We start from the raw sequence: 16,031 nt of genomic DNA on the forward strand, positions 1-16,031 counted from the left end.
AGATCTGCATCTTTCTGCATCAGTCTGTCATGCTCATTCTTTCAGAAGTCTGACTCCTTGTGAAAGGAAACTCTTTCTCAGTTGAAGGACTTGGTCAGGCATCTCAACATCTCAAATATTGTCAGCAAACACCATGCCCTTGAGTCACTACTGCACAGTGGCTTTTCTTTTCTGAAGCATGACATGGAGTACAAAGGCCACGCCCCTTTTTTGTCTTTTCGGAAAGACAGGATCCATCGGGATTTGAACTCGGAACGCTAGAATGAAAGTCCAGAGAGTGTAGGCGTGTACTGCCAGCGCTCTTTGACCTTGTAAATTGTTATGTTCTTGCCATGACAGGCAAACATCAAATTCTTCCCCAGGGGGAATTAGCTCAAATGGTGGAGCGCTGGCTCAGCGTGTAAGTGGTAGCAGGATCGATGCCTGCATTCTCCAGTGTTCCTTTTAACAGTGAGTCCGCCAGAGAGGCCAAAACGAAAACTAGAACTATCAAAATCCAACCCAAAAGTCACTGTTTCTGCCTGGTTTCGAACCAGGGACCTTTCGCGTGTAAAGCGAATGTGACAACCAGTACACTACAGAAACCAGGCCCTGGGCAGTTGTGTGCTTGTGTCCTACAATGACAACGACAGGTTTCGGGACCAACGTCCCACCTGAAACTTTGTACCTCGGTCCTTGAAACAGAGTCAACATCGGTGGCTTTTGCAGCGTTGGTGACACAGGTGATAGCATAGCTGCCTCCAAGCTGTTGCCCCGGGTCGGTTTCCAGGCAAACGCAGGACCTTTGGTTCGTCACACTTGGCAAAGATTTGTTTCGTACATTTTTACACTTCTGTCGAAAGAACAGAATAAAAGACAACCTCTCCATCGGGGAATCCAATCCCGGTCTTCCGCGTGAAAGGCATAGATACTGTCCACTAAACTGCTTACGAAGGCATAGCTGGGTCCTATTTTGCATCAGACAACAATGCGGATCAGGGCTGAGGTAGCAGCTCTGCAGTTGTGTGCATCAGCCTGTGAAACTGTTCCTTTCAGCAGTTTGACTCCTTTTGAAAGGAATCTCTTCATCTGTTTGAAGGACTTGGCCAGGTTACTGTGTATTGCACTTTCTGTGGTTAAGTGTGTAGCATTGGTGGTATAGTGGTGAGCATAGCTGCCTTCCAAGCAGTTGACCCGGGTTCGATTCCCGGCCAATGCATGGCTTTTGGCGCATTGTACTTGGCAACATTTTGCTTTTCAAGCTTTGGCCGCCTCTGTCACGTCTGTCGTTAGAACCGAAAAAAATCACAATCTCCCCGTCGGGGAATCAAACCCCGGTCTTCCGCGTGACAGGCGGAGATACTATCCACTATACTAACGAGGAAGCCCCTGGGTGAGGTTCTTCAGCAACAGATGACAGTACGGATCTGGGCTGAGGTTGCAGATCTGCATCTTTCTGCATCAGTCTGTCATGCTCATTCTTTCAGAAGTCTGACTCCTTGTGAAAGGAAACTCTTTCTCAGTTGAAGGACTTGGTCAGGCATCTCAACATCTCAAATATTGTCAGCAAACACCATGCCCTTGAGTCACTACTGCACAGTGGCTTTTCTTTTCTGAAGCATGACATGGAGTACAAAGGCCACGCCCCTTTTTTGTCTTTTCGGAAAGACAGGATCCATCGGGATTTAAACTCGGAACGCTAGAATGAAAGTCCAGAGAGTGTAGGCGTGGACTGCCAGCGCTCTTTGACCTTGTAAATTGTTATGTTCTTGCCATGACAGGCAAACATCAAATTCTTCCCCAGGGGTAATTAGCTCAAATGGTGGAGCGCTGGCTCAGCGTGTAAATGGTAGCAGGATCGATGCCTGCATTCTCCAGTGTTCCTTTTAACAGTGTGTCCACCAGAGAGGCCAAAACGAAAACTAGAACTATCAAAATCCAACCCAAAAGTCACTGTATCTGCCTGGTTTCAAACCAGGGACCTTTTGCGTGTAAAGCAAACGTAATAACCACTACACTACAGAAACCAGGCCCTGGGCAGTTGTGTGCTTGTGTCCTACAATGACAACGACAGGTTTCGGGACCAACGTCCCACCTGAAACTTTGTACCTCGGTCCTTGAAACAGAGTCAACATCGGTGGCTTTTGCAGCGTTGGTGACACAGGTGATAGCATAGCTGCCTCCAAGCTGTTGCCCCGGGTCGGTTTCCAGGCAAACGCAGGACCTTTGGTTCATCTCACTTGGCAAAGATTTGTTTCGTACATTTTTACACTTCTATCGAAAGAACAGAATAAAAGACAACCTCTCCATCGGGGAATCCAATCCCGGTCTTCCGTGTGAAAGGCATAGATACTGTCCACTTCACTGCTTACGAAGGCATAGCTGGGTCCTATTTTGCATCAGACAACAATGCGGATCAGGGCTGAGGTAGCAGCTCTGCAGTTGTGTGCATCAGCCTGTCAAGCTGTTCCTTTCAGCAGTTTGACTCCTTTTGAAAGGAATCTCTTCATCTGTTTGAAGGACTTGGCCAGGTTACTGTGTATTGCACTTTCTGTGGTTAAGTGTGTAGCATTGGTGGTATAGTGGTGAGCATAGCTGCCTTCCAAGCAGTTGACCAGGGTTCGATTCCCGGCCAATGCATGGCTTTCGGCGCATTGTACTTGGCAACATTTTGCTTTTCAAGCTTTGGACGCCTCTGTCACGTCTGTCGTTAGAACCGAAAAAAATCACAATCTCCCCGTCGGGGAATCGAACCCCGGTCTTCCGCGTGACAGGCGGAGATACTATCCACTATACTAACGAGGAAGCCCCTGGGTGAGGTTCTTCAGCAACAGATGACAGTACGGATCTGGGCTGAGGTTGCAGATCTGCATCTTTCTGCATCAGTCTGTCATGCTCATTCTTTCAGAAGTCTGACTCCTTGTGAAAGGAAACTCTTTCTCAGTTGAAGGACTTGGTCAGGCATCTCAACATCTCAAATATTGTCAGCAAACACCATGCCCTTGAGTCACTACTGCACAGTGGCTTTTCTTTTCTGAAGCATGACATGGAGTACAAAGGCCACGCCCCTTTTTTGTCTTTTCGGAAAGACAGGATCCATCGGGATTTGAACTCGGAACGCTAGAATGAAAGTCCAGAGAGTGTAGGCGTGGACTGCCAGCGCTCTTTGACCTTGTAAATTGTTATGTTCTTGCCATGACATGCAAACATCAAATTCTTCCCCAGAGGTAATTAGGTCAAATGGTGGAGCGCTGGCTCAGCGTGTAAGTGGTAGCAGGATCGATGCCTGCATTCTCCAGTGTTCCTTTTAACAGTGTGTCCGCCAGAGAGGCCAAAACGAAAACTAGAACTATCAAAATCCAACCCAAAAGTCACTGTTTCTGCCTGGTTTCGAACCAGGGACCTTTCGCGTGTAAAGCGAATGTGATAACCACTACACCACAGAAACCAGGCCCTGGGCAGTTGTGTGCTTGTGTCCTACAATGACAATGACAGGTTTCGGGACCAACGTCCCACCTGAAACTTTGTACCTCGGTCCTTGAAACAGAGTCAACATCGGTGGCTTTTGCAGCGTTGGTGACACAGGTGATAGCATAGCTGCCTCCAAGCTGTTGCCCCGGGTCGGTTTCCAGGCAAACGCAGGACCTTTGGTTCGTCACACTTGGCAAAGATTTGTTTCGTACATTTTTACACTTCTGTCGAAAGAACAGAATAAAAGACAACCTCTCCATCGGGGAATCCAATCCCGGTCTTCCGCGTGAAAGGCATAGATACTGTCCACTTCACTGCTTACGAAGGCATAGCTGGGTCCTATTTTGCATCAGACAACAATGCGGATCAGGGCTGAGGTAGCAGCTCTGCAGTTGTGTGCATCAGCCTGTGAAACTGTTCCTTTCAGCAGTTTGACTCCTTTTGAAAGGAATCTCTTCATCTGTTTGAAGGACTTGGCCAGGTTACTGTGTATTGCACTTTCGGTGGTTAAGTGTGTAGCATTGGTGGTATAGTGGTGAGCATAACTGCCTTCCAAGCAGTTGACCGGGGTTCGATTCCCGGCCAATGCATGGCTTTTGGCGCATTGTACTTGGCAACATTTTGCTTTTCAAGCTTTGGCCGCCTCTGTCACGTCTGTCGTTAGAACCGAAAAAAATCACAATCTCCCCATCGGGAAATCGAACCCCGGTCTTCCGCGTGACAGGCGGAGATACTATCCACTATACTAACGAGGAAGCCCCTGGCTGAGGTTCTTCAGCAACAGATGACAGTACGGATCTGGGCTGAGGTTGCAGATCTGCATCTTTCTGCATCAGTCTGTCATGCTCATTCTTTCAGAAGTCTGACTCCTTGTGAAAGGAAATTCTTTCTCAGTTGAAGGACTTGGTCAGGCATCTCAACATCTCAAATATTGTCAGCAAACACCATGCCCTTGAGTCACTACTGCACAGTGGCTTTTCTTTTCTGAAGCATGACATGGAGTACAAAGGCCACGCCCCTTTTTTGTCTTTTCGGAAAGACAGGATCCATCGGGATTTGAACTCGGAACGCTAGAATGAAAGTCCAGAGAGTGTAGGCGTGGACTGCCAGCGCTCTTTGACCTTGTAAATTGTTATGTTCTTGCCATGACAGGCAAACATCAAATTCTTCCCCAGGGGTAATTAGCTCAAATGGTGGAGCGCTGGCTCAGCGTGTAAGCGGTAGCAGGATCGATGCCTGCATTCTCCAGTGTTCCTTTTAACAGTGAGTCCGCCAGAGAGGCCAAAACGAAAACTAGAATTATCAAAATCCATCCCAAAAGTCACTGTTTCTGCCTGGTTTCGAACCAGGGACCTTTCGCGTGTAAAGCGAATGTGATAACCACTACACTACAGAAACCAGGCCCTGGGCAGTTGTGTGCTTGTGTCCTACAATGACAACGACAGGTTTCGGGACCAACGTCCCACCTGAAACTTTGTACCTCGGTCCTTGAAACAGAGTCAACATCGGTGGCTTTTGCAGCGTTGGTGACACAGGTGATAGCATAGCTGCCTCCAAGCTGTTGCCCCGGGTCGGTTTCCAGGCAAACGCAGGACCTTTGGTTCGTCACACTTGGCAAAGATTTGTTTCGTACATTTTTACACTTCTGTCGAAAGAACAGAATAAAAGACAACCTCTCCATCGGGGAATCCAATCCCGGTCTTCCGCGTGAAAGGCATAGATACTGTCCACTTCACTGCTTACGAAGGCATAGCTGGGTCCTATTTTGCATCAGACAACAATGCGGATCAGGGCTGAGGTAGCAGCTCTGCAGTTGTGTGCATCAGCCTGTGAAACTGTTCCTTTCAGCAGTTTGACTCCTTTTGAAAGGAATCTCTTCATCTGTTTGAAGGACTTGGCCAGGTTACTGTGTATTGCACTTTCTGTGGTTAAGTGTGTCGCATTGGTGGTATAGTGGTGAGCATAGCTGCCTTCCAAGCAGTTGACCCGGGTTCGATTCCCGGCCAATGCATGGCTTTTGGCGCATTGTACTTGGCAACATTTTGCTTTTCAAGCTTTGGCCGCCTCTGTCACGTCTGTCGTTAGAACCGAAAAAAATCACAATCTCCCCGTCGGGGAATCGAACCCCGGTATTCCGCGTGACAGGCGGAGATACTAACCACTATACTAACGAGGAAGCCCCTGGGTGAGGTTCTTCAGCAACAGATGACAGTACGGATCTGGGCTGAGGTTGCAGATCTGCATCTTTCTGCATCAGTCTGTCATGCTCATTCTTTCAGAAGTCTGACTCCTTGTGAAAGGAAACTCTTTCTCAGTTGAAGGACTTGGTCAGGCATCTCAACATCTCAAATATTGTCAGCAAACACCATGCCCTTGAGTCACTACTGCACAGTGGCTTTTCTTTTCTGAAGCATGACATGGAGTACAAAGGCCACGCCCCTTTTTTGTCTTTTCGGAAAGACAGGATCCATCGGGATTTGAACTCGGAACGCTAGAATGAAAGTCCAGAGAGTGTAGGCGTGGACTGCCAGCGCTCTTTGACCTTGTAAATTGTTATGTTCTTGCCATGACAGGCAAACATCAAATTCTTCCCCAGGGGTAATTAGCTCAAATGGTGGAGCGCTGGCTCAGCGTGTAAGTGGTAGCAGGATCGATGCCTGCATTCTCCAGTGTTCCTTTTAACAGTGAGTCCGCCAGAGAGGCCAAAACGAAAACTAGAACTATCAAAATCCAACCCAAAAGTCACTGTTTCTGCCTGGTTTCGAACCAGGGACCTTTCGCGTGTAAAGCGAACGTGATAACCACTACACTACAGAAACCAGGCCCTGGGCAGTTGTGTGCTTGTGTCCTACAATGACAACGACAGGTTTCGGGACCAACGTCCCACCTGAAACTTTGTACCTCGGTCCTTGAAACAGAGTCAACATCGGTGGCTTTTGCAGCGTTGGTGACACAGGTGATAGCATAGCTGCCTCCAAGCTGTTGCCCCGGGTCGGTTTCCAGGCAAACGCAGGACCTTTGGTTCGTCACACTTGGCAAAGATTTGTTTCGTACATTTTTACACTTCTGTCGAAAGAACAGAATAAAAGACAACCTCTCCATCGGGGAATCCAATCCCGGTCTTCCGCGTGAAAGGCATAGATACTGTCCACTTCACTGCTTACGAAGGCATAGCTGGGTCCTATTTTGCATCAGACAACAATGCGGATCAGGGCTGAGGTAGCAGCTCTGCAGTTGTGTGCATCAGCCTGTGAAACTGTTCCTTTCAGCAGTTTGACTCCTTTTGAAAGGAATCTCTTCATCTGTTTGAAGGACTTGGCCAGGTTACTGTGTATTGCACTTTCTGTGGTTAAGTGTGTAGCATTGGTGGTATAGTGGTGAGCATAGCTGCCTTCCAAGCAGTTGACCCGGGTTCGATTCCCGGCCAATGCATGGCTTTTGGCGCATTGTACTTGGCAACATTTTGCTTTTCAAGCTTTGGCCGCCTCTGTCACGTCTGTCGTTAGAACCGAAAAAAATCACAATCTCCCCGTCGGGGAATCGAACCCCGGTCTTCCGCGTGACAGGCGGAGATACTAACCACTATACTAACGAGGAAGCCCCTGGGTGAGGTTCTTCAGCAACAGATGACAGTACGGATCTGGGCTGAGGTTGCAGATCTGCATCTTTCTGCATCAGTCTGTCATGCTCATTCTTTCAGAAGTCTGACTCCTTGTGAAAGGAAACTCTTTCTCAGTTGAAGGACTTGGTCAGGCATCTCAACATCTCAAATATTGTCAGCAAACACCATGCCCTTGAGTCACTACTGCACAGTGGCTTTTCTTTTCTGAAGCATGACATGGAGTACAAAGGCCACGCCCCTTTTTTGTCTTTTCGGAAAGACAGGATCCATCGGGATTTGAACTCGGAACGCTAGAATGAAAGTCCAGAGAGTGTAGGCGTGGACTGCCAGCGCTCTTTGACCTTGTAAATTGTTATGTTCTTGCCATGACAGGCAAACATCAAATTCTTCCCCAGGGGTAATTAGCTCAAATGGTGGAGCGCTGGCTCAGCGTGTAAGTGGTAGCAGGATCGATGCCTGCATTCTCCAGTGTTCCTTTTAACAGTGAGTCCGCCAGAGAGGCCAAAACGAAAACTAGAACTATCAAAATCCAACCCAAAAGTCACTGTTTCTGCCTGGTTTCGAACCAGGGACCTTTCGCGTGTAAAGCGAATGTGATAAGCACTACACTACAGAAACCAGGCCCTGGGCAGTTGTGTGCTTGTGTCCTACAATGACAACGACAGGTTTCGGGACCAACGTCCCACCTGAAACTTTGTACCTCGGTCCTTGAAACAGAGTCAACATCGGTGGCTTTTGCAGCGTTGGTGACACAGGTGATAGCATAGCTGCCTCCAAGCTGTTGCCCCGGGTCGGTTTCCAGGCAAACGCAGGACCTTTGGTTCGTCACACTTGGCAAAGATTTGTTTCGTACATTTTTACACTTCTGTCGAAAGAACAGAATAAAAGACAACCTCTCCATCGGGGAATCCAATCCCGGTCTTCCGCGTGAAAGGCATAGATACTGTCCACTTCACTGCTTACGAAGGCATAGCTGGGTCCTATTTTGCATCAGACAACAATGCGGATCAGGGCTGAGGTAGCAGCTCTGCAGTTGTGTGCATCAGCCTGTGAAACTGTTCCTTTCAGCAGTTTGACTCCTTTTGAAAGGAATCTCTTCATCTGTTTGAAGGACTTGGCCAGGTTACTGTGTATTGCACTTTCTGTGGTTAAGTGTGTAGCATTGGTGGTATAGTGGTGAGCATAGCTGCCTTCCAAGCAGTTGACCCGGGTTCGATTCCCGGCCAATGCATGGCTTTTGGCGCATTGTACTTGGCAACATTTTGCTTTTCAAGCTTTGGCCGCCTCTGTCACGTCTGTCGTTAGAACCGAAAAAAATCACAATCTCCCCGTCGGGGAATCGAACCCCGGTCTTCCGCGTGACAGGCGGAGATACTAACCACTATACTAACGAGGAAGCCCCTGGGTGAGGTTCTTCAGCAACAGATGACAGTACGGATCTGGGCTGAGGTTGCAGATCTGCATCTTTCTGCATCAGTCTGTCATGCTCATTCTTTCAGAAGTCTGACTCCTTGTGAAAGGAAACTCTTTCTCAGTTGAAGGACTTGGTCAGGCATCTCAACATCTCAAATATTGTCAGCAAACACCATGCCCTTGAGTCACTACTGCACAGTGGCTTTTCTTTTCTGAAGCATGACATGGAGTACAAAGGCCACGCCCCTTTTTTGTCTTTTCGGAAAGACAGGATCCATCGGGATTTGAACTCGGAACGCTAGAATGAAAGTCCAGAGAGTGTAGGCGTGGACTGCCAGCGCTCTTTGACCTTGTAAATTGTTATGTTCTTGCCATGACAGGCAAACATCAAATTCTTCCCCAGGGGTAATTAGCTCAAATGGTGGAGCGCTGGCTTAGCGTGTAAGTGGTAGCAGGATCGATGCCTGCATTCTCCAGTGTTCCTTTTAACAGTGAGTCCGCCAGAGAGGCCAAAACGAAAACTAGAACTATCAAAATCCAACCCAAAAGTCACTGTTTCTGCCTGGTTTCGAACCAGGGACCTTTCGCGTGTAAAGCGAATGTGATAAGCACTACACTACAGAAACCAGGCCCTGGGCAGTTGTGTGCTTGTGTCCTACAATGACAACGACAGGTTTCGGGACCAACGTCCCACCTGAAACTTTGTACCTCGGTCCTTGAAACAGAGTCAACATCGGTGGCTTTTGCAGCGTTGGTGACACAGGTGATAGCATAGCTGCCTCCAAGCTGTTGCCCCGGGTCGGTTTCCAGGCAAACGCAGGACCTTTGGTTCGTCACACTTGGCAAAGATTTGTTTCGTACATTTTTACACTTCTGTCGAAAGAACAGAATAAAAGACAACCTCTCCATCGGGGAATCCAATCCCGGTCTTCCGCGTGAAAGGCATAGATACTGTCCACTTCACTGCTTACGAAGGCATAGCTGGGTCCTATTTTGCATCAGACAACAATGCGGATCAGGGCTGAGGTAGCAGCTCTGCAGTTGTGTGCATCAGCCTGTGAAACTGTTCCTTTCAGCAGTTTGACTCCTTTTGAAAGGAATCTCTTCATCTGTTTGAAGGACTTGGCCAGGTTACTGTGTATTGCACTTTCTGTGGTTAAGTGTGTAGCATTGGTGGTATAGTGGTGAGCATAGCTGCCTTCCAAGCAGTTGACCCGGGTTCGATTCCCGGCCAATGCATGGCTTTTGGCGCATTGTACTTGGCAACATTTTGCTTTTCAAGCTTTGGCCGCCTCTGTCACGTCTGTCGTTAGAACCGAAAAAAATCACAATCTCCCCGTCGGGGAATCGAACCCCGGTATTCCGCGTGACAGGCGGAGATACTAACCACTATACTAACGAGGAAGCCCCTGGGTGAGGTTCTTCAGCAACAGATGACAGTACGGATCTGGGCTGAGGTTGCAGATCTGCATCTTTCTGCATCAGTCTGTCATGCTCATTCTTTCAGAAGTCTGACTCCTTGTGAAAGGAAACTCTTTCTCAGTTGAAGGACTTGGTCAGGCATCTCAACATCTCAAATATTGTCAGCAAACACCATGCCCTTGAGTCACTACTGCACAGTGGCTTTTCTTTTCTGAAGCATGACATGGAGTACAAAGGCCACGCCCCTTTTTTGTCTTTTCGGAAAGACAGGATCCATCGGGATTTGAACTCGGAACGCTAGAATGAAAGTCCAGAGAGTGTAGGCGTGGACTGCCAGCGCTCTTTGACCTTGTAAATTGTTATGTTCTTGCCATGACAGGCAAACATCAAATTCTTCCCCAGGGGTAATTAGCTCAAATGGTGGAGCGCTGGCTCAGCGTGTAAGTGGTAGCAGGATCGATGCCTGCATTCTCCAGTGTTCCTTTTAACAGTGAGTCCGCCAGAGAGGCCAAAACGAAAACTAGAACTATCAAAATCCAACCCAAAAGTCACTGTTTCTGCCTGGTTTCGAACCAGGGACCTTTCGCGTGTAAAGCGAATGTGATAAGCACTACACTACAGAAACCAGGCCCTGGGCAGTTGTGTGCTTGTGTCCTACAATGACAACGACAGGTTTCGGGACCAACGTCCCACCTGAAACTTTGTACCTCGGTCCTTGAAACAGAGTCAACATCGGTGGCTTTTGCAGCGTTGGTGACACAGGTGATAGCATAGCTGCCTCCAAGCTGTTGCCCCGGGTCGGTTTCCAGGCAAACGCAGGACCTTTGGTTCGTCACACTTGGCAAAGATTTGTTTCGTACATTTTTACACTTCTGTCGAAAGAACAGAATAAAAGACAACCTCTCCATCGGGGAATCCAATCCCGGTCTTCCGCGTGAAAGGCATAGATACTGTCCACTTCACTGCTTACGAAGGCATAGCTGGGTCCTATTTTGCATCAGACAACAATGCGGATCAGGGCTGAGGTAGCAGCTCTGCAGTTGTGTGCATCAGCCTGTGAAACTGTTCCTTTCAGCAGTTTGACTCCTTTTGAAAGGAATCTCTTCATCTGTTTGAAGGACTTGGCCAGGTTACTGTGTATTGCACTTTCTGTGGTTAAGTGTGTAGCATTGGTGGTATAGTGGTGAGCATAGCTGCCTTCCAAGCAGTTGACCCGGGTTCGATTCCCGGCCAATGCATGGCTTTTGGCGCATTGTACTTGGCAACATTTTGCTTTTCAAGCTTTGGCCGCCTCTGTCACGTCTGTCGTTAGAACCGAAAAAAATCACAATCTCCCCGTCGGGGAATCGAACCCCGGTATTCCGCGTGACAGGCGGAGATACTAACCACTATACTAACGAGGAAGCCCCTGGGTGAGGTTCTTCAGCAACAGATGACAGTACGGATCTGGGCTGAGGTTGCAGATCTGCATCTTTCTGCATCAGTCTGTCATGCTCATTCTTTCAGAAGTCTGACTCCTTGTGAAAGGAAACTCTTTCTCAGTTGAAGGACTTGGTCAGGCATCTCAACATCTCAAATATTGTCAGCAAACACCATGCCCTTGAGTCACTACTGCACAGTGGCTTTTCTTTTCTGAAGCATGACATGGAGTACAAAGGCCACGCCCCTTTTTTGTCTTTTCGGAAAGACAGGATCCATCGGGATTTGAACTCGGAACGCTAGAATGAAAGTCCAGAGAGTGTAGGCGTGGACTGCCAGCGCTCTTTGACCTTGTAAATTGTTATGTTCTTGCCATGACAGGCAAACATCAAATTCTTCCCCAGGGGTAATTAGCTCAAATGGTGGAGCGCTGGCTCAGCGTGTAAGTGGTAGCAGGATCGATGCCTGCATTCTCCAGTGTTCCTTTTAACAGTGAGTCCGCCAGAGAGGCCAAAACGAAAACTAGAACTATCAAAATCCAACCCAAAAGTCACTGTTTCTGCCTGGTTTCGAACCAGGGACCTTTCGCGTGTAAAGTGAATGTGATAACCACTACACTACAGAAACCAGGCCCTGGGCAGTTGTGTGCTTGTGTCCTACAATGACAACGACAGGTTTCGGGACCAACGTCCCACCTGAAACTTTGTACCTCGGTCCTTGAAACAGAGTCAACATCGGTGGCTTTTGCAGCGTTGGTGACACAGGTGATAGCATAGCTGCCTCCAAGCTGTTGCCCCGGGTCGGTTTCCAGGCAAACGCAGGACCTTTGGGTCGTCACACTTGGCAAAGATTTGTTTCGTACATTTTTACACTTCTGTCGAAAGAACAGAATAAAAGACAACCTCTCCATCGGGGAATCCAATCCCGGTCTTCCGCGTGAAAGGCATAGATACTGTCCACTTCACTGCTTACGAAGGCATAGCTGGGTCCTATTTTGCATCAGACAACAATGCGGATCAGGGCTGAGGTAGCAGCTCTGCAGTTGTGTGCATCAGCCTGTGAAACTGTTCCTTTCAGCAGTTTGACTCCTTTTGAAAGGAATCTCTTCATCTGTTTGAAGGACTTGGCCAGGTTACTGTGTATTGCACTTTCTGTGGTTAAGTGTGTAGCATTGGTGGTATAGTGGTGAGCATAGCTGCCTTCCAAGCAGTTGACCCGGGTTCGATTCCTGGCCAATGCATGGCTTTTGGCGCATTGTACTTGGCAACATTTTGCTTTTCAAGCTTTGGCCGCCTCTGTCACGTCTGTCGTTAGAACCGAAAAAAATCACAATCTCCCCGTCGGGGAATCGAACCCCGGTCTTCCGCGTGACAGGCGGAGATACTAACCACTATACTAACTAGGAAGCCCCTGGGTGAGGTTCTTCAGCAACAGATGACAGTACGGATCTGGGCTGAGGTTGCAGATCTGCATCTTTCTGCATCAGTCTGTCATGCTCATTCTTTCAGAAGTCTGACTCCTTGTGAAAGGAAACTCTTTCTCAGTTGAAGGACTTGGTCAGGCATCTCAACATCTCAAATATTGTCAGCAAACACCATGCCCTTGAGTCACTACTGCACAGTGGCTTTTCTTTTCTGAAGCATGACATGGAGTACAAAGGCCACGCCCCTTTTTTGTCTTTTCGGAAAGACAGGATCCATCGGGATTTGAACTCGGAACGCTAGAATGAAAGTCCAGAGAGTGTAGGCGTGGACTGCCAGCGCTCTTTGACCTTGTAAATTGTTATGTTCTTGCCATGACAGGCAAACATCAAATTCTTCCCCAGGGGTAATTAGCTCAAATGGTGGAGCGCTGGCTCAGCGTGTAAGTGGTAGCAGGATCGATGCCTGCATTCTCCAGTGTTCCTTTTAACAGTGTGTCCGCCAGAGAGGCCAAAACGAAAACTAGAACTATCAAAATCCAACCCAAAAGTCACTGTTTCTGCCTGGTTTCGAACCAGGGACCTTTCACGTGTAAAGCGAATGTGATAACCACTACACTACAGAAACCAGGCCCTGGGAAGTTGTGTGCTTGTGTCCTACAATGACAACGACAGGTTTCGGGACCAACGTCCCACCTGAAACTTTGTACCTCGGTCCTTGAAACAGAGTCAACATCGGTGGCTTTTGCAGCGTTGGTGACACAGGTGATAGCATAGCTGCCTCCAAGCTGTTGCCCCGGGTCGGTTTCCAGGCAAACGCAGGACCTTTGGTTCGTCACACTTGGCAAAGATTTGTTTCGTACATTTTTACACTTCTGTCGAAAGAACAGAATAAAAGACAACCTCTCCATCGGGGAATCCAATCCCGGTCTTCCGCGTGAAAGGCATAGATACTGTCCACTTCACTGCTTACGAAGGCATAGCTGGGTCCTATTTTGCATCAGACAACAATGCGGATCAGGGCTGAGGTAGCAGCTCTGCAGTTGTGTGCATCAGCCTGTGAAACTGTTCCTTTCAGCAGTTTGACTCCTTTTGAAAGGAATCTCTTCATCTGTTTTAAGGACTTGGCCAGGTTACTGTGTATTGCACTTTCTGTGGTTAAGTGTGTAGCATTGGTGGTATAGTGGTGAGCATAGCTGCCTTCCAAGCAGTTGACCCGGGTTCGATTCCCGGACAATGCATGGCTTTTGGCGCATTGTACTTGGCAACATTTTGCTTTTCAAGCTTTGGCCGCCTCTGTCACGTCTGTCGTTAGAACCGAAAAAAATCACAATCTCCCCGTCGGGGAATCGAACCCCGGTCTTCCGCGTGACAGGCGGAGATACTAACCACTATACTAACGAGGAAGCACCTGGGTGAGGTTCTTCAGCAACAGATGACAGTACGGATCTGGGCTGAGGTTGCAGATCTGCATCTTTCTGCATCAGTCTGTCATGCTCATTCTTTCAGAAGTCTGACTCCTTGTGAAAGGAAACTCTTTCTCAGTTGAAGGACTTGGTCAGGCATCTCAACATCTCAAATATTGTCAGCAAACACCATGCCCTTGAGTCACTACTGCACAGTGGCTTTTCTTTTCTGAAGCATGACATGGAGTACAAAGGCCACGCCCCTTTTTTGTCTTTTCGGAAAGACAGGATCCATCGGGATTTGAACTCGGAACGCTAGAATGAAAGTCCAGAGAGTGTAGGCGTGGACTGCCAGCGCTCTTTGACCTTGTAAATTGTTATGTTCTTGCCATGACAGGCAAACATCAAATTCTTCCCCAGGGGTAATTAGCTCAAATGGTGGAGCGCTGGCTCAGCGTGTAAGTGGTAGCAGGATCGATGCCTGCATTCTCCAGTGTTCCTTTTAACAGTGAGTCCGCCAGAGAGGCCAAAACGAAAACTAGAACTATCAAAATCCAACCCAAAAGTCACTGTTTCTGCCTGGTTTCGAACCAGGGACCTTTCGCGTGTAAAGTGAATGTGATAACCACTACACTACAGAAATCAGGCCCTGGGCAGTTGTGTGCTTGTGTCCTACAATGACAACGACAGGTTTCGGGACCAACGTCCCACCTGAAACTTTGTACCTCGGTCCTTGAAACAGAGTCAACATCGGTGGCTTTTGCAGCGTTGGTGACACAGGTGATAGCATAGCTGCCTCCAAGCTGTTGCCCCGGGTCGGTTTCCAGGCAAACGCAGGACCTTTGGGTCGTCACACTTGGCAAAGATTTGTTTCGTACATTTTTACACTTCTGTCGAAAGAACAGAATAAAAGACAACGTCTCCATCGGGGAATCCAATCCCGGTCTTCCGCGTGAAAGGCATAGATACTGTCCACTTCACTGCTTACGAAGGCATAGCTGGGTCCTATTTTGCATCAGACAACAATGCGGATCAGGGCTGAGGTAGCAGCTCTGCAGTTGTGTGCATCAGCCTGTGAAACTGTTCCTTTCAGCAGTTTGACTCCTTTTGAAAGGAATCTCTTCATCTGTTTGAAGGACTTGGCCAGGTTACTGTGTATTGCACTTTCTGTGGTTAAGTGTGTAGCATTGGTGGTATAGTGGTGAGCATAGCTGCCTTCCAAGCAGTTGACCCGGGTTCGATTCCTGGCCAATGCATGGCTTTTGGCGCATTGTACTTGGCAACATTTTGCTTTTCAAGCTTTGGCCGCCTCTGTCACGTCTGTCGTTAGAACCGAAAAAAATCACAATCTCCCCGTCGGGGAATCGAACCCCGGTCTTCCGCGTGACAGGCGGAGATACTAACCACTATACTAACTAGGAAGCCCCTGGGTGAGGTTCTTCAGCAACAGATGACAGTACGGATCTGGGCTGAGGTTGCAGATCTGCATCTTTCTGCATCAGTCTGTCATGCTCATTCTTTCAGAAGTCTGACTCCTTGTGAAAGGAAACTCTTTCTCAGTTGAAGGACTTGGTCAGGCATCTCAACATCTCAAATATTGTCAGCAAACACCATGCCCTTGAGTCACTACTGCACAGTGGCTTTTCTTTTCTGAAGCATGACATGGAGTACAAAGGCCACGCCCCTTTTTTGTCTTTTCGGAAAGACAGGATCCATCGGGATTTGAACTCGGAACGCTAGAATGAAAGTCCAGAGAGTGTAGGCGTGGACTGCCAGCGCTCTTTGACCTTGTAAATTGTTATGTTCTTGCCATGACAGGCAAACATCAAATTCTTCCCCAGGGGTAATTAGCTCAAATGGTGGAGCGCTGGCTCAGCGT

At 48.3% G+C, this 16,031-nt stretch overlaps 25 non-coding genes across 25 annotated transcripts; 10 read left to right on the forward strand and 15 right to left on the reverse strand.

The window, feature by feature from the left end:
* Window positions 1-512: 512 nt before the first annotated feature.
* On the reverse strand, window positions 513-585 carry trnav-uac (transfer RNA valine (anticodon UAC)). The gene has a single exon. It is a non-coding gene; the product is annotated as a tRNA-Val (tRNA).
* Window positions 586-1,126: 541 nt separating this feature from the next.
* On the forward strand, window positions 1,127-1,198 carry trnag-ucc (transfer RNA glycine (anticodon UCC)). The gene has a single exon. It is a non-coding gene; the product is annotated as a tRNA-Gly (tRNA).
* Window positions 1,199-1,933: 735 nt separating this feature from the next.
* trnav-uac (transfer RNA valine (anticodon UAC)) lies at window positions 1,934-2,006 on the reverse strand. Its single transcript has one exon. It is a non-coding gene; the product is annotated as a tRNA-Val (tRNA).
* A 541-nt stretch (window positions 2,007-2,547) lies between these two features.
* trnag-ucc (transfer RNA glycine (anticodon UCC)) lies at window positions 2,548-2,619 on the forward strand. The gene has a single exon. It is a non-coding gene; the product is annotated as a tRNA-Gly (tRNA).
* Window positions 2,620-2,712: 93 nt separating this feature from the next.
* trnad-guc (transfer RNA aspartic acid (anticodon GUC)) lies at window positions 2,713-2,784 on the reverse strand. Its single transcript has one exon. It is a non-coding gene; the product is annotated as a tRNA-Asp (tRNA).
* Window positions 2,785-3,354: 570 nt separating this feature from the next.
* Window positions 3,355-3,427, reverse strand: trnav-uac (transfer RNA valine (anticodon UAC)). Its single transcript has one exon. It is a non-coding gene; the product is annotated as a tRNA-Val (tRNA).
* A 1,348-nt stretch (window positions 3,428-4,775) lies between these two features.
* On the reverse strand, window positions 4,776-4,848 carry trnav-uac (transfer RNA valine (anticodon UAC)). The gene has a single exon. It is a non-coding gene; the product is annotated as a tRNA-Val (tRNA).
* Window positions 4,849-5,389: 541 nt separating this feature from the next.
* Window positions 5,390-5,461, forward strand: trnag-ucc (transfer RNA glycine (anticodon UCC)). The gene has a single exon. It is a non-coding gene; the product is annotated as a tRNA-Gly (tRNA).
* Window positions 5,462-6,196: 735 nt separating this feature from the next.
* trnav-uac (transfer RNA valine (anticodon UAC)) lies at window positions 6,197-6,269 on the reverse strand. The gene has a single exon. It is a non-coding gene; the product is annotated as a tRNA-Val (tRNA).
* Window positions 6,270-6,810: 541 nt separating this feature from the next.
* Window positions 6,811-6,882, forward strand: trnag-ucc (transfer RNA glycine (anticodon UCC)). Its single transcript has one exon. It is a non-coding gene; the product is annotated as a tRNA-Gly (tRNA).
* Window positions 6,883-6,975: 93 nt separating this feature from the next.
* On the reverse strand, window positions 6,976-7,047 carry trnad-guc (transfer RNA aspartic acid (anticodon GUC)). The gene has a single exon. It is a non-coding gene; the product is annotated as a tRNA-Asp (tRNA).
* Window positions 7,048-7,617: 570 nt separating this feature from the next.
* trnav-uac (transfer RNA valine (anticodon UAC)) lies at window positions 7,618-7,690 on the reverse strand. Its single transcript has one exon. It is a non-coding gene; the product is annotated as a tRNA-Val (tRNA).
* A 541-nt stretch (window positions 7,691-8,231) lies between these two features.
* Window positions 8,232-8,303, forward strand: trnag-ucc (transfer RNA glycine (anticodon UCC)). The gene has a single exon. It is a non-coding gene; the product is annotated as a tRNA-Gly (tRNA).
* Window positions 8,304-8,396: 93 nt separating this feature from the next.
* trnad-guc (transfer RNA aspartic acid (anticodon GUC)) lies at window positions 8,397-8,468 on the reverse strand. The gene has a single exon. It is a non-coding gene; the product is annotated as a tRNA-Asp (tRNA).
* A 570-nt stretch (window positions 8,469-9,038) lies between these two features.
* On the reverse strand, window positions 9,039-9,111 carry trnav-uac (transfer RNA valine (anticodon UAC)). The gene has a single exon. It is a non-coding gene; the product is annotated as a tRNA-Val (tRNA).
* A 541-nt stretch (window positions 9,112-9,652) lies between these two features.
* Window positions 9,653-9,724, forward strand: trnag-ucc (transfer RNA glycine (anticodon UCC)). The gene has a single exon. It is a non-coding gene; the product is annotated as a tRNA-Gly (tRNA).
* Window positions 9,725-10,459: 735 nt separating this feature from the next.
* trnav-uac (transfer RNA valine (anticodon UAC)) lies at window positions 10,460-10,532 on the reverse strand. The gene has a single exon. It is a non-coding gene; the product is annotated as a tRNA-Val (tRNA).
* A 541-nt stretch (window positions 10,533-11,073) lies between these two features.
* On the forward strand, window positions 11,074-11,145 carry trnag-ucc (transfer RNA glycine (anticodon UCC)). Its single transcript has one exon. It is a non-coding gene; the product is annotated as a tRNA-Gly (tRNA).
* A 735-nt stretch (window positions 11,146-11,880) lies between these two features.
* trnav-uac (transfer RNA valine (anticodon UAC)) lies at window positions 11,881-11,953 on the reverse strand. Its single transcript has one exon. It is a non-coding gene; the product is annotated as a tRNA-Val (tRNA).
* Window positions 11,954-12,494: 541 nt separating this feature from the next.
* trnag-ucc (transfer RNA glycine (anticodon UCC)) lies at window positions 12,495-12,566 on the forward strand. The gene has a single exon. It is a non-coding gene; the product is annotated as a tRNA-Gly (tRNA).
* A 735-nt stretch (window positions 12,567-13,301) lies between these two features.
* Window positions 13,302-13,374, reverse strand: trnav-uac (transfer RNA valine (anticodon UAC)). The gene has a single exon. It is a non-coding gene; the product is annotated as a tRNA-Val (tRNA).
* A 541-nt stretch (window positions 13,375-13,915) lies between these two features.
* On the forward strand, window positions 13,916-13,987 carry trnag-ucc (transfer RNA glycine (anticodon UCC)). Its single transcript has one exon. It is a non-coding gene; the product is annotated as a tRNA-Gly (tRNA).
* Window positions 13,988-14,080: 93 nt separating this feature from the next.
* On the reverse strand, window positions 14,081-14,152 carry trnad-guc (transfer RNA aspartic acid (anticodon GUC)). The gene has a single exon. It is a non-coding gene; the product is annotated as a tRNA-Asp (tRNA).
* Window positions 14,153-14,722: 570 nt separating this feature from the next.
* trnav-uac (transfer RNA valine (anticodon UAC)) lies at window positions 14,723-14,795 on the reverse strand. The gene has a single exon. It is a non-coding gene; the product is annotated as a tRNA-Val (tRNA).
* Window positions 14,796-15,336: 541 nt separating this feature from the next.
* trnag-ucc (transfer RNA glycine (anticodon UCC)) lies at window positions 15,337-15,408 on the forward strand. The gene has a single exon. It is a non-coding gene; the product is annotated as a tRNA-Gly (tRNA).
* Window positions 15,409-16,031: the final 623 nt, after the last annotated feature.

This window comes from Salminus brasiliensis, chromosome 2 (assembly GCF_030463535.1).
Source record: "Salminus brasiliensis chromosome 2, fSalBra1.hap2, whole genome shotgun sequence".
NCBI classification, from domain to species: domain Eukaryota; kingdom Metazoa; phylum Chordata; class Actinopteri; order Characiformes; family Bryconidae; genus Salminus; species Salminus brasiliensis.